Source organism: Mus musculus, chromosome Y (genome assembly GCF_000001635.26).
Source record: "Mus musculus strain C57BL/6J chromosome Y, GRCm38.p6 C57BL/6J".
Taxonomy (NCBI): domain Eukaryota; kingdom Metazoa; phylum Chordata; class Mammalia; order Rodentia; family Muridae; genus Mus; species Mus musculus.
In genome coordinates this window covers 88,259,351-88,274,858 of record NC_000087.7, presented here as the reverse complement: position 1 = coordinate 88,274,858, position 15,508 = coordinate 88,259,351, and positions in this window count along the sequence as shown.

Below are 15,508 nucleotides of genomic sequence, written 5' to 3'. Positions count from 1 at the left end.
AAGGGGATTGTCTTCTTCCTGTGGAAAGACACAAATAACTCCTTTGGATCTTATTAAAATAGGATGCAGGCCTCTACATTTTCCAGTTAAGACAACTTTCCATTTGATAATTTCTCTAGATCTGTTTGGTTCTGAACAGTGATGATCAGCTGCAGTGTGGCCTTGCTCATCAATATTCAAAAAATTAAGAGTAAAGAGTACCATGGAGATGTCCACTCTCAGTGTTAAGGGTAAGAGCCTCATCGACTCACCCTTTCTTTTTGATAAGGTAAGTTTTAACAGTGTGGTGGGAACGTTCCACAATGTCTTGTCCCTGTATGGCAAACCAGTTAAATAAGTTACATTCCTCTGTAGACAGAATTGTTGAAAATTTTGAGAGGTGTAGGCCAGTCCATTATCTGTTCTAAGAAATTTGGTTTGTCCCCAAGCACTCCAAGCTTCAAGGCAAAGTTGAATTACATGTGTGGCTTTTTCTTAGTAGAGGATCAGTTTTACTGCCCTCTTTTCTCTCTCCCCTTCCTTCTGAATCCCTGGGAGGGCCCTTTTTCTTAGACATGTCTTTCTTTTTTCGAGCTCCCATTCTCTCATTCTGTTAGGTTTCTGACATACTGTCCTGAACCTTTTCTAGTATTCCCTGTCCCTCCACATTGGCTGTTTGGCAGGTTTCATCCTCTAGACAGTTTTATATCAGCTTGCAAATGCCTTGGTGCCCAGGCGTAAGTCTCCCTCTTCATGCTTAAGGTCAAGGTCACTTCCTAGCTTACTACATAAGGCTACAGTTAGAGACCCCGAACAAGAATACCAGGGAGAAATGCGATCCACTTCCTTAACAAAGTTCTGCAGTGTACTGGAGGCAACCTGCCTGTATTGCAGTGATCACTGACTGTGAGGAGGCCATGATAGAGTGTGTCCCTGCTACGATCTACACCCCATTTATAGTACTCCTTAAGCAAAGCGAAAGTAAACACAGTGCTCTGTTCCCTTGTCTACGGAAGGCTTAGAAGATACCTCAGTGCTGCCACTTATCTACGTCGGACTGACAACACCTCATTTTTCAGCACCAGCCTCGATGGACCTCAAATTTCAGCACAAGCCTCGATGGACAGAATAAGAAACAGAATGAGGGCCAGGGCAACCAAGACTAGAGCTTCTACTGCCCCTTCCTAGGGTGCATCTAGATTAAGACCGAAATCAATAGGGATAAGAGGGTCACGATGAGACATACCTCTCCAAACTTACCTTTTCCCTGCAGTTCTGAATCCACCCCATTTCCAGGGGTTCTCCTCAATGCCAGCGATGTTGATCCTGGCTTTATGGCACCAGATGACCTGCGCTACCATCTCGTGAGCAAGAACACATGCAGGACACTCAGATCTTTCTGCAGTAAAGCTTTAATACATCTCCAGAGATAGATGAATAGCTTCAAGACAGGAGACCCAGAGAGCAGAAAACCCCTCCCTTATATAGGTTGCAAAGTATGGTTAGAAATACGGTTGGAGACATGAATCACCGGAATTGTCTGCCCACCATCAGCCTGATGACGCCATTGGAGTGGCAGGGCTCATGTAATGGAACGATACCCTGACGCCTGAGCGTACTCACCATGAGCAATGTTGACAATGGTGTTGTCAGCACCATCTTGTATTGGTGACCGTGAGGGCGGCTCCTCACAGTGGTAGAAGTAATTGCAGGGTTTCTCTGATCCTGATTTGAATTTGGTACCTGATATCTGTCTAGATAAGTGTCCATTTTATCCAGACTTTCAAGTTTTGTTGAGTACAGCCTTGAATAGTAGGATCTGATGATATTTAAAATTTACTAAATTTCTGGTGTTATTTCTCACTTTTCATTTCTGATTTTGCTAAATTGGATGCTGTCCTTGTGTTCTTTATTTAGTCTGTCTAATGGTTTATCTATCTTGTTGATTTTCTCAAAGAAAAAGCTCCCAGTTTGTTTGATTATTTTTGTATTGTTCCTTTGTTTCCACTTGGTTGATTTTAGCACTGAGTTTGATTATTTCCTGCTTCAACTCCTTTTGGGTGAATTTGCTTCCTTTTGTTCTATAGTGTTAAGGTGTGATGTCAACCTACTCCTATATCCTCTCTCCGGTTTTTTTTAGAGGCATTCAGAGAGAGCTATGAGTGTTCCTCTTAGGGCTATTTTCATTGTGTTCCATTACATTCAGTATGTTGTAGCTACATTTTCATTAAACTCTGAAAAGTCTTTAATTTAGTTCTATATTTCTTCCTTGACTCTTTTGTCACTGACTAGATTGTTGTACACATTCCAAGTGTATGTGCGTTTTCAATTATTTATATTATTGTTGAAGTTAGTCTGTGGTGATCTGATAGGAAGCAGAAAATTATTTCAATAATTTTATATCTGTTGAGGCATGTTATGTGACTGAGTGTATGGTCAATTTTGGAGAAGGCATCGTGAAGTCCTGAGAAGAAGGGACATTCGTTTGTTTTAGGATAAAATGTTCTATAGATATCACCTAAACGTATTTGCTTCATAAATTCTGCAAGTTTCACCATGTATCTTTTTAGTTTTAGTTTCCAGGATCTGTCCATTAATGAGGGAGGGGTGTTGAAGTCTTCCAATATTATTGTGTGTGGTACAATGTGAGTTTTGAGCTTTACTAAAGTTTCTTTTATGAATGTGGATGTCATTGCATTTGGAGTATATATGTTTAGATTTGGGAGTCCATCTTGGTAAATATTAACTTTAATGAATATGACATTTCCCGCCTTGCCTATTTTAATAACTTTTGGTTGAAAGTCAATTTTATTTGATATTAGAATGGCTGCTCCACCTTATTTCTTCGGATCATTTGCTTGGAAAGTTCTTTTCCAGCCTTTTAGTCTGAGGTAATGTCTGACTTTGTCCTTGGTGTTTGTTTTTGGTATGCTGAATATTGCTTACACATCCATTTTTTTATTCTATGCCTTTTTACTGGTGAACTGAGTCCACTGATATTAAGAGATCCTAAGAAAAGTCCTTGTTGCTTCCTGTTATTTTTGTTATTAGAGTTGGAATTTTGTTCATGTAGCTATCTTCTTTTAGGTTTCCTTCACCTTTAATTTCTTCTTTTTTCTCGAGTGTAATTTCCCTCTTTATATTGAAATTGTCCCTTTATTATCGTTTGATGTGCTGGATGCATTGGAAGATATTGTGTAAATATTGTTTTGTCACAGAATACCTTGTTTTCCCAAGCTATGTTAAAAGAGTTTTGCTTCATGTCTTGGCTGGCATTTCTGCTCTCTTACATTCTGTATGACTTCAGCCCTAGATTTTCTCCTTTCATAGTCTCAGGGGAGAAGTTATGTGTAATCCTGATAGATCTTGCTTTATATATTACTTGACCATTTTCCCTTACTGCTTTTAATATTCTTTCTTTGTTTTGTGCATTTGGTGTTTTTACTATTATATGATGGCAGAAATTATTTTTTTTCCGATCCAAATAATTTGGCGTTCTGTAGTCTCCTTGTTTATTCATGAGCATATCTTTCTTTAAGTTAGGGATGTTTTTTCTATAATATTGGTAAAAATATTCACTAGCCCTATAATTTGGAAACCTTACTTCTTATCTATGCCTATACTGGATTTCATGTACGTAATTATGTCATTTCTAAAAGCTGTTTCAAAAATTCACCTGGGCAGTATTTCCTGAGAAATTCAAATCATTAATACTTTATTCCCTTTTACTAATATAGCATATTATGATTCCATTTTCTGTTGTCCATATAGTACAGAGCCCAGCATTTGACAAAGATGAGAATATATCACCTCAGGTAGAAACAGATGAAGATACGGTGTAATATTTTCAATTTTTTCCTATTTCAATAGAGTACTTCAAAAGTGGTGTTTGTGATCCCTTGACTGGAGAAGTAGATTCAGGAAAAAGAGTAATTCAGGGTCAGATGCTCTTATATGTGTAGTTCAAGACCAGATTGTGGTCCTTTAGACCTTGTGATCACAAAAACATAGCAACTAGTACAATACAACCACCTGCATGAGATGTTCCCAGATATACACACAAAGAAAAGGAGAACCATTATAAAAATAATAGAAGGACCATTTGGGAAGAAGAAGGATCTCAGCAATGGTAGTACAGTTATGAAGAAGTGCTGTGAGGTGTAAATGTATGAATTGTTTAAAGTAAATATTACAAGTTTTTTTTTGGAATTCTACCATGTATTTTATATGGATATGACATATGGTTCAAATCAAATATTATATATTCATTAAAAATAATTAAAATAATTTTCTGTGTAAAGTTTTTTGTGTGGTAGAAAAAATGTCCTATGGTGAGACTCCAACTTAAAGTGTATCTCGAAAGAAGGTAAATCCCCTAGACGTTTCCCAAGCTTGTTTTCCCTGATCTCTGAAAATACAGCTAGGAAGAAGCTCTTTGTTCTCTATAGCCAGCAAAAAGGCTTTTTGTTTCTATACTTTTCAACCAGAGATGCCTGCCTTCCTGTGCCAAGGACAAGGAGATAAAAATTTAGAAAGGACTCACGCCCCACTCCTGCCTTGTAAATTTCACCAAGAACATCAGGAAGAGAAGAACTCTCTTGCCCACATTTCCCAACTCCTCCCAACTCTCCTCCCAACTCCTCCCAATTCCCCAGCTAGCTGCTAAAAGCCCCTTACTGTCACAGCTCGGTGTCAAACTCCCCTGCCCTGCTAGGCAGAGTGACTTTGTCCTCAGCCAGCTAATAGTAAAACCTCTTGCAGTTTGCATCAGTTGTGGTTTTCTCTTGGGTCATTTGGGTGCTGGCCAGCTCATCCCGGGACTTGAGAGGAGGCCCAGCTTCTGAGGTCTTACATTTGGGGGCTTCTCCACCATGATTTGTGGCCTACCCCAATTCTCAGAGACCCTGCTTGGAGGTAGGATTCTATCTTTGTCTGTATCTTTGTCTCTATCTATTTCTATAACTTTCCTCTATCTTTGTCTCTATTTTTTTGTGCCAGCTCTGTTTGAATTCACTATTCTCCGTTTGCAGTTGTAAATGCTCGTGAGAGCAATGAACTCCCTTTTTCAGATGGAAAAGGGTTACTGACAGACATGTCAGGAGAAACCGGCTGCCACACTTTGGGACATCCCAGGAGTTCTGAGGGAGTTCTAGGGATACCTGGAGATCTCCTATCAGTGTGCCAAGTGAGAGTGTGCTCACTCGGCTGTCTGTTTCTGTTACTGGGTGCCAAGTGAGTGTGTGCTTTCTTGGCCATCTTCTTGGGGCCTGGTCTTGGTTATTGTAATCTTTTTTGTGTATATGTTTTTTTTCCCTGTATGTGACTCCGATGATGGGACCGACTATTATCATGCCCCTTGGACTGACCCTTGATCACTCGACTGAAATTAAGACTAACACTCACATTCTCTCTGTGGATGTCTGAAATCGATTTTAGAGAACTTTCTGATCTACAGAATGGCCAGCTTTGATGATAGTTGGCCACTAGAGGGCACTCTTTGTTTGGTTCTGTTTTCAGCTCTTAAAGTTGTTTTACAGAGGGGACCAGGGTCTCAGCCAGATTACGTGCCATACATTCTCATCTAGAAAAATTTAGCACAGGATCCCCCCTCTCCCATCCTGTTTAAAGCCTTGGGTTAAAAAGAATAATCCAGGCTCCCCAGTCCTGGCCCTCTGCCACCCAGAGGTGAAAAAAAAGTTAAAACTGGCACAGGTTGAACTGCAGCCCTCGGTTTCTCCCAAGATCTATCCAGAGTTAGAAGAACCTCCAAAATGGCATAGCACCCCACCCCCATATTCCCAACTGGTCCCCTCCAAGAACTCTCAACAGGGTGCCACTAGATATTTGGGGAGGGACCAGTTGCTAAAGCCCAAGGCCAGCGAGCTCGAAGCCCAGAGTGACCAGATTCAACCATTGCACTGCCTTTATGTACTTATGACCCTCCTCCAGCAGGCCCCAGACAACTGCTGACCCTTCAGTAATGGCCCTTTTCCTCCTCTGAACTCTATAACTGGAAGGCTAATCACACCTCCCTTCTTTGAAACCCCATCTAGCCTGCTAATCTAATGGAATCTCTCATATTCTCTCTTCAGCCTACTTGGGATGACTGTCAGCAGCTACTGATTCTTTCACCACAGAGGAGAAGGAGAGGATTCTGAGAGGAAAGAAAGAGCATGCTGGGGGCCAATTGACTACCAATAAAACTTCTGAATGAAATGGATGCAGCCTTCCCTCTGACATGTCCTGACAGGACTGACCATATGGAGCAATTGACAATTTTCTGCTGGGCTCTGATAATAGGACTGAAAGGAGCTGGCAGGTGCCCCACCAATTTGGCCAAGGTAAGAGAGATCCTACAAGAGAAAAAGGAGCCCCCAGCAGTGTTTTTAGAATACCTCTGAAAGGTATAGAGGTGTTACACTACCTTTGACCCTACTTCGGCGTGCCAGCAGGTGACAGGTGTCATGGCTTCCATTGGGCAGTATTCTTCTGACATTAGGAAAAGGTTACAGCGTCTAGAGAGTCCGAAAACATTATCTTTACAACATCTGTTTAAGGAGTCAGAGAAAGTGTACCATAAGAGAGAGAGTGACAAGTCAGCACCAGGGTATATTGTGCTCTGAGTCTGCAGACACGGTTAAGGTCCCCAAAAGACCCTCAATGGGATCATAAGACCTCTTGTGAACGGAACACAACCTCTGCTCCAATCCAATCTCACAGGTTCTGAGACTGCATTAATTAGGGAAGCAGAAAAACTGGCCTGACAATGGTCACAAATCCCTCTGGTCTGTGCCAGCACCTGGCCAACTTGTTGGACAGAGTCTGAGGACAGCCCCAAGGTCCTCACAGAAACATCCACGAGATCTTAAGACCTTTGTGAATGGAAAACCACTTCTGCTCCAATCCTATCATGCAGGACCTGAGACTGCATTCATTAGGGAAGCAGATAAACCGGCCTAACCAGGGTCACAAGTGCCTTCCAATCCATTACAGCACCGGGCACCTTGGGGACAGAGTCTGTGGACAACCCAAAGGTCCCCACAGGACTCTCCATGGGATCTTAGTACCTCTAGTGAGTGGATTACAACATCTGCCAGGAGGAAGGTTCGAACACCAGACATCTGGGACCCTTCTCTGCAAGAGGAGATCTTGCCTGCAGAGAGTACTCTGAACACTCAAACTCAGGAGAAAACTAGTCTCCGAAGTCTGCTGATAGAGGCTAACATAATCACCTGACCATCGTTATGGCAACTATTAGAAAACAAAGCATTTAATTGGAGGCTTTGTTACATTTTTCAGAAGATTGGTCAATCATCACGGGAGGTACCCCATCACTGGAGGTATAGAGAACTATTGATCCTTAGGCAAAGAGAGAGATTCCGCCATTGTATTGGCTTCTTGAAAACTCAAACTCATCCTTGTTGACACACCTATCCTCCAATGAAGCCACACCTTCTCGTATTCCTTCTAATCTTTAAACTCACTGCCACTTCCTGGTAATGAAATATTCATATATATGTGTCTATAGGGGATTTATTATTCAAACCACCACTTTTCCCATGGCTCGATCAGCTATTTTTTTTTAAATATAACCTAAAGGGCTCCCATTTATTAAGGACTACTTATGAGCTTAGCCACAGTGATGGGCCCTCCCACATCAATCATTAGACTAGAAAATAACCCATAGACTTACCTAATGACTAAGTGATTGGAGATAGATGTTCAATTGTTCTCTCTTCTCAGGTAACTGTAGATTGTCAAGATGGGAAAAAATAATGTTCCATCACAGTAATGTTTAACTTACTCCATAACCTACACAAACATTACTCAACACCATCTATTGCATTCTGCCCCTGCATAGACACACTTCCATGTATAGCATAATTGAAGGGTGACTACCTCCATCAGCAAGGATACTCAGTAATATGTGACATGAACTGAATATTTCCTTAGCCTCACAACCCCCACATTCTACTGTGTGTTACACTTATTGGGGGACTTGCTAATCTGTCCAATATCCTGCCACCAAAGCTATGACAAAAAAAATCCTCATCATAAAATCATTTAATGATTTTAACACATTTTCACCTCCGTTCCATTTTCCCATCATTTTCTGCTACTTCATATGATATTGCAATCTATTAAAATATAGTAGTGAATACAGCGAAAGGACCAGTGTGTGAAGCAGCAAATTTCTTTATTTCTCAGACAACAGATACACTGCCAGAATCTTCCAGGTACAACTGCTTGGTAACTTTGTGTCTAATGTTAGCATGATTCTTCCAGAAAAAAGCTTAAAGAATTAAATCATGGTTACTTTGGACCAGACAAGTCAGTATCACTAGTGAAAAACATTCATGTAAATCTTTTTCATCACTGTTACAATGTGCCTTAGCAGCAAGGAAAACAGGTCCATGGTCACAAGAGTATGAAAGAGGCATCAAGGAGCACAGTTGTCCAACTTATTAGCAGCCAGTAAGCATCAACACAGGAAGCGACCAAAGACAATAAATACCTTCCAAGACATGTTCCCAATGACCATGTTCCTTTACAAGTGCCTCACCCCTTCCATGCACACCCATCAATCAATTAACTCATTGATTAAAGCCCTCAGGGTCCAATCACTTTTCAGATTGTATATATTGTTCTACCTTTGAACATTGTACTTCGGAACAAAATCTTCATCAAAACCCACGACTGACATTGCAAACCCATTTCACCACAGAATTCTTTATGTTACAAAATGTGATAGGATCTATCTGTCTCTTTAAGGGTATCTCTGTCTAGCAGTTACAAATCAGAACGTCCAGGCCAACAGAATCATCACCACCATGAGCTTTTTTTTTTTTTTTTTTTTTTAATATGAGTTCAAGAAGAAGGAAAATGCAATGCAAGTTAAGGGTCTTGATCCCCTATCCATCCATCTTAAAGCCATAGGGTGGACCCAGAAGTTTAGGTCAAAAGTGTAAATTTCACCTATACTACAAACAACTGTGATGATTTCTAGCCATCTCCAGTTTCAGTGTGGTATTTAGTCCCACCATCTACATCAAGGCATATTGCCTAATGTGAAATAATGCCAGCTGTTTATTGCAAAAACCACTATGTGTTGACTTGGATGTAAAATGAGACATCTATAATATAGATACACTTGTACACGTACACATACTCACAGAAAGAGGCAAGAAGTAGAGGAGCTGAGTCTTAGGATCCCTCAATGAAGAGATAGTGGAAATCTTGTAAGGCAGAGAGGTCATTGAGACACTGTATGTCTCTATCTGCACAAAATCAGGTCAGTCTGCCTTCCATCAATGAGTTGTAAGTTCTCACTATCCATCATCCCCATTTGAGAAGGTATGGACAGTTAATGAAAGATGGAGAGTCAGTTTTCATCAAAGGTATGCCCTTTGAAGGTTATAGGTTGGCCAGGCACTACTGGTAGCCCCATATCCAAGATTTTATGGGCAACACAATTGATTTGAATGGGTTTTATCAAAAGGGAGAAAAGGAGACATGAATTTGGAAGGAGGATTTAGGTGGAAATGGATCTGGTTTTGGTTCGGGAGGAGTTATTAAGAGAACTGGAAAGTAAATTCCATCAAAATATATTGTATGAAATTCTCAAGTTATTAATGAATGTAGTTCTTAATATACAATATCTGTACTGAACCTATACAGACGACTTATATTTCCATCTCCTAAATAACAAACCCTTGTATAGCAGTTTCATTACATTAAGGGCAAAAGTAATCCAGAAATTATTTAAAATAAAGAAGGATCAGAGGTGATGGCCAAGGGGCAAATTCATGTGTGTGTTCATTTACTTACAACACCAGTGCTTAGGATTTTTTGGAGGGGCAGAGACAGGAAGATGACTGTGGCTTCCCGAAAGCCAGCCTCAATATTAGCTCAGCAGGAAACCCTATCAAAAGCAGATAAATTAGGGAGTGAAGGAGCAAATCATACTATGCCCTTCCCTAGCCTCTGAACTTACCTGTACAGATCTGTGTGCAGAAACACAAGAATATAATTAAAATATACAAGAGCTTATCTTGCATAGCTTATATGCAGTGTTTTGTTATCTTAGCCTAGAGTCCTGAGAACTTTATATCATTACAGTTCCTGAAGCAAACTCCCCAGATATAGCGGATGGGTATATCTTGTTACTATGCAAAGAGACCTCAGTTAAATGTGTGTGTCAGTGACTCCAAAACACCTTTCCTTCTCTACCTTCCTTTATATGGCACAGAACGACCTGTAAATAATTAAAATATGAAAACAAAGCTTTTTCACGAATTTAGGCTTGTGTTAAAATAATATTTATAACATTTTATTGAATGAAACAGAAATCTTCAGCTCCCAGAAGAAATACAGTGAATCCTGTAGGCTTCTGTTTTGTCCCATTATGAAAAAAATTAATTGCAAATCGACAGTTCCCACACTTTTAACTATATCAGGATGAAGGGATATGTTTCCATACAAATAAGTAATGCCAAAGTGATTAATCAAGTAGAAATGTGGCAGGGTTAGGATGCCTTTGGCTGATGTGACAATGATGACTGATTAGTCTCTTGTTATGCAAATAACCCTAACCTCTAAGAAAAGAAAAGTAATGATATAAAATATTCCAAGAAGTGGCATGGAAAATTATTACTTGATTACAATTTCTTTTACATACTTTATTAGTTTGAATAATTGTGGCTCACAGAAGATCAAATATTCAAAGGAGTTAGTTTTCCAGGTGGTGGGACGTTTAGAAAGAATTAGGATTTGTGTTTTCATTAAAAGTGATTTGGCACTGGGCTTGAAATATCAAACAACCATTGAAATATCAAAAACTCTCTCATTCTCTCTCTCTCTCTCTCTCTCTCTTTCTCTCTCTATTTCTCTCTCTCTTTCTCTCTCTCTCTGTCACTCTCTCTCATTCTCTCTCATGTTTTAAGCCATTCATCAAGTGGTTGACATCTAGTATTAATCCATTGCGTGTTAATTATACACAGTAAGGCAATCAACATTTATGATATGGATGTGAAATGGTCCTTCTTGCTTTTTTTTTTTTTTTTTAGTTAACTCAACCTGGGAATATAGAACCTCAGATAAAGAACTGCCTCCATCACATTGGCCAGTTGCCACACCTTTAAGGAAGGATCTTTCTTGGATGGCTGTTGTTGAAGGGTCTAGCTCACTATGGGTAGTGTCATCATCTATGAAAAGGATATACAAAGTGTGGTGGTGACCGTGGAAGGGCCAAAAATTGATGTTTCTGGAAGAACTGAAGATCTATATGGCATGAAAAATTAAAGTGCCCGCTAATTTGTAAGTAAATTCCATACTTACCAGCATACAATATTTTGTCTACCCATATTTCAAAAGTAAAATTATCAAATATATTTAACCCTGTTTTACTGCATTTAATCTATGAAATTACTTGTAACCAGAAATACTGAAAAAATTTAAAGGCCTTTAAAACATGACTGGTTGATATTGGGTTTGTTTAACTTTATCACAACTTTGAAGGCAGGACCAAGAGCTAGATTGTCTTCTCATTTTACAAAGAATCCATGATTCAAGGTTGCAACTGGCTTCAATACAAGGTACTTAACACTGTAAAATTTCTGCTTTGTTTGAATAAAATAGTAATTGCTCTAACTTTGGGTTTTCATAAACAGAATTTTGATGTGCTATCCAGTGTGCTGCCTCAAAGAGTCTGGCACCATTTCTGACACTAAGAACAGTTGAAAGATAACCAGGGAAAGTTTGGAACAGGGAAAATAACCACCAAGGATGTTGGTGAATCAGAAACTGAAGGCTTTCACAGGAGGAAAATAATAACAAAAGCAAAACAAAGCAATCAACAAACAAATAAACAGAAACCCAACCACCAAAAAAATAAAAACAATACAAGAGTGATTTACTTGGGCAGAATGTGACTCAGGTCATCAGGACATTTCTGCAGGGATTTCATTTTGGATTTCAAAGAGGCCATATGAAAAGGTAAAGCCTAGATGGTTAATGTTTCTGAGTGTAATTAGGGAAGGAACCAGCATGAGTGGGGTTCTATGATGCGAGCTGAACTAGGTGATGTCACAGAGCACTGGTCATAGATTGCACATCTATTCCACTTAGAGACACTAGAATCCCTAGACGGTGTGTCCACTATTTTCCCAGTGGTGTGTGAAAGGCAGGCCAGCTCCTGAACCCCAACTTGTTCCTCAAGCTTTTGTGCCCTGGTCTGTATCAAAAGACAGAATCTTGACGACTAAGACATTTTCTTTGGGTAAGAACATTTATGAAGTAACTGGGACCATCATAGCTATAGAAAGCTGAAAGTTTTCCCTCCCACACTGAGTAACTGTACATTCTAAATTCTCCCATGTTTGGGGACAGGGGCATGGCTGATCCAGTTTAGTTGATCTCCTGAATTTATTTTCCTTGCTAACGATATCTCCTTCAAAATTCCCTCAAAATGCCAAAGCTCTTCTTTGTCCGTATGTATTTTAGAAAATGTTACTTCTAAATGGCTGATATTGGGCCTGGAGCGATGGCTCAGCATTTAGGAGCACTGACTGCTCTTCCAGAGGTCATGAGTTCAAATCCCAACAACCACATGGTGGCTCACAACCATACTAATGAGATCTGACACCCTCTTCTGGAATGTCTGAGGACAGCTACAGTGTATTTAGATACAATAATAAAAGAAATCTTAAAAAAAATGGCTGATATTGCCTGGACTTTTTGAGGCCGGAGTTGCAGTGGCATATAATCACCAAATAATCCTGAGTCTGGGTCAGGTAACACAATACAGAAGGCCAGTGTTGTGCTGTGTCCCTGGGATATTTGTGAATATTGCCACCTATTTGACAGCTTGCAGGTACAAGAGAGGGTAGGTAACAACTCTGGCTCATTTTCTTTATTCTGTTCTCTCCTTGATCATTTTGGGTAAAAGGCATACCAACTTCCACATTGACATAGACATGCAAGGAGATGTTCCTCAGAAGAGGCAAATTAGCTCAGGGCTGAAGACATATTCATCTGAGTATGTTATTCTGAGCTGTGGAGAATTACTTGTTAATTTCCCTTTGATAATTTCCTTGTTTCCCTTATTTATTTGTTTGTTTGTTGTTGTTGTTGTTTTGTTTGTTTGTTTTTTCTTTGGAGGGGTGTTTAATTTTACTTTGAGTGTGTTTGTGTGTAGCTTTGACTGTTAGGAAAATCACTTTGTAGAATAGACTAGCCTTTATCTCACTAAGTTTTGCCTCCCTCTGCCTCTTGAGTACTAGGATTAAAGACTTGGGTTACTACCATCTCCTATTAACTTCTGATTTGATTGTTTGTTTTGTTTTGTTTTGTTTGTTTTTCTTTTTTGTTTTTTGTTTGTTTTGTTTTGTTTTTGTTGGTTTTTTGTTTTAGTTGTTAATGTTGTAGCTGATTTGCAGACATTTTTCCTTTGTCTACCACTGGCTGCCCTGGAACTCACTTTGTAGACCAGGCTGGTCTCTAAGTAAGAAATCTGCCTGACCCTGCCTTCTAAAAGCTGGGATTAAATGAGTGTGCCACCATAGCTAGATTATGATCTACTTATTTTGATCAAATTAAGTTTAGAAGCCCAAACATGTTTAGCATAGCCTTCTTGACCTGCTCAAAATTTCCATTAGAGAAGAGCCTTGGTCCAGCATTCTCTCCAACCCTACACCCATTGCCTTTTAGTAACTCATATATATGACAGTAGCAACAGCATTGTGTCTGGTTTAAACAGGCAATATCTTCAATCCAAGGCAATGGGCAAGTATATTTGAACACAGAATGATAGCCACAAGACATCTGCCTGGGTTTGGTATGGTATACCACAGCAAGGCTACAGCCATGTAGAAGAAAATACCTTTGAAGAGGCTTAGCATGTCCTCCCTCATGAAGAAGAGGAGGAGGAAGTCTTCTTCCAACACCCTGAGGAATATTGTCGGCTGCAGAATTTCTCATTGTTGGAAGGAAGGTAATGAGCCTGTCACCCAATGGAAGGCCATAGTTCTAGGTCAACTGCCAACAAACCCTTCTCTTTACTTGGTGAAGTATGATGGAATTGACGGCATCTATGGACAGGAGCTCTACAGTGATGACAGGATTTTAAACCTTAAGGTTTTGCCTCCCATAGTAGTATTTCCTCAGGTGAGGGATGTCCACCTTGCCAGAGCCCTGGTTGGCAGAGCGGTACAACAAAAATTTGAGGGGAAAGATGGCTCTGAGGTCAACTGGAGGGGGGTGGTGCTAGCCCAGGTGCCAATCATGAAGGATTTGTTTTACATTACCTACAAGAAGGATCCAGCTCTCTATGCTTATCAGCTCCTGGATGACTACAAGGAAGGTAACCTCCACATGATTCCAGACACTCCTCCGGCTGAGGAGAGATCAGGAGGTGACAGTGATGTGTTGATAGGTAACTGGGTGCAGTACACCAGAAAAGATGGTTCTAAAAAGTTCGGAAAGGTTGTTTACCAAGTTCTAGACAATCCTTCCGTGTACTTTATCAAGTTTCATGGTGACATCCATATCTATGTCTATACTATGGTGCCAAAGATTCTTGAAGTTGAAAAATCATAAAGTACAGAAATGTAAACATATAGGACTGGAAGAAAAAAAAAGTTTTTTTTTTTCCTGTGTTAGCTATATAAGGGTCTTTGACAATCCCAGTATCTTTGCCAATAAAATGTATTTTGTTCTAAAAATGTAAATGTGTGACATGACATGCTGTGAGTGAACAATTTGCTGGAAGAGATGGCCTACAGTGGAAGGAACGTCAAATGAAGATGAAAGTTTCATTTCAGGCGGTGAAAAGTACATACACCTAAAATCATACATGCTAAAATGAACAGCTTCTCTGGTCTGCATGAAGAATAAGGAAATGGAGATGGAACTTGGAGGAGCAGGGATGGCAGAAAAAGATGGATGTTTAGGAAGTAGGGGAGAAGGACAGGACATAGGTAGAACCTCTGATGTGAAGACTGAAGGAGAAACAAAAATTTTGGGAAAGTGGGACATTTAAAAGAAATGTGGCCTTGTTGCACAAGGTGAAACCCAGAAAACTGATTGAAATAGACTCAGAAATCAGAGAAAATCAGGTTTTCTTTGAATAATGACACTTAAAGAAACCTGTCTCACATTTTAAGATTTATTATCTTTACTTATGTGGATGGGGATATGGCATGTGCTTTTGAGTACAGGTGAACACAGAGACATGCGTTGTCAGGTCCTCTGGAGCTGCCATTAAAGGTGATTATTTGCCATTGGATATGAAATCAAGAAACCAAATCCATTTTTCTTGTGGTGCAAAAGTGCTTGCTACCATTGATTCATCTCTCTAATCCCACAAAGATATCTTTTTTAAGAAATCCAAAATTCACATGCATAAAACAGACCAGATTGAAGATAAGAAAGTTCTAATTGATGGTGACCATTAAAAGTAATAAGGGACACACAAAGAGTAGAGGACACTGAGAGACAAATGAATTCTAAGTTGGAGTTCTCAAAAAGTTAA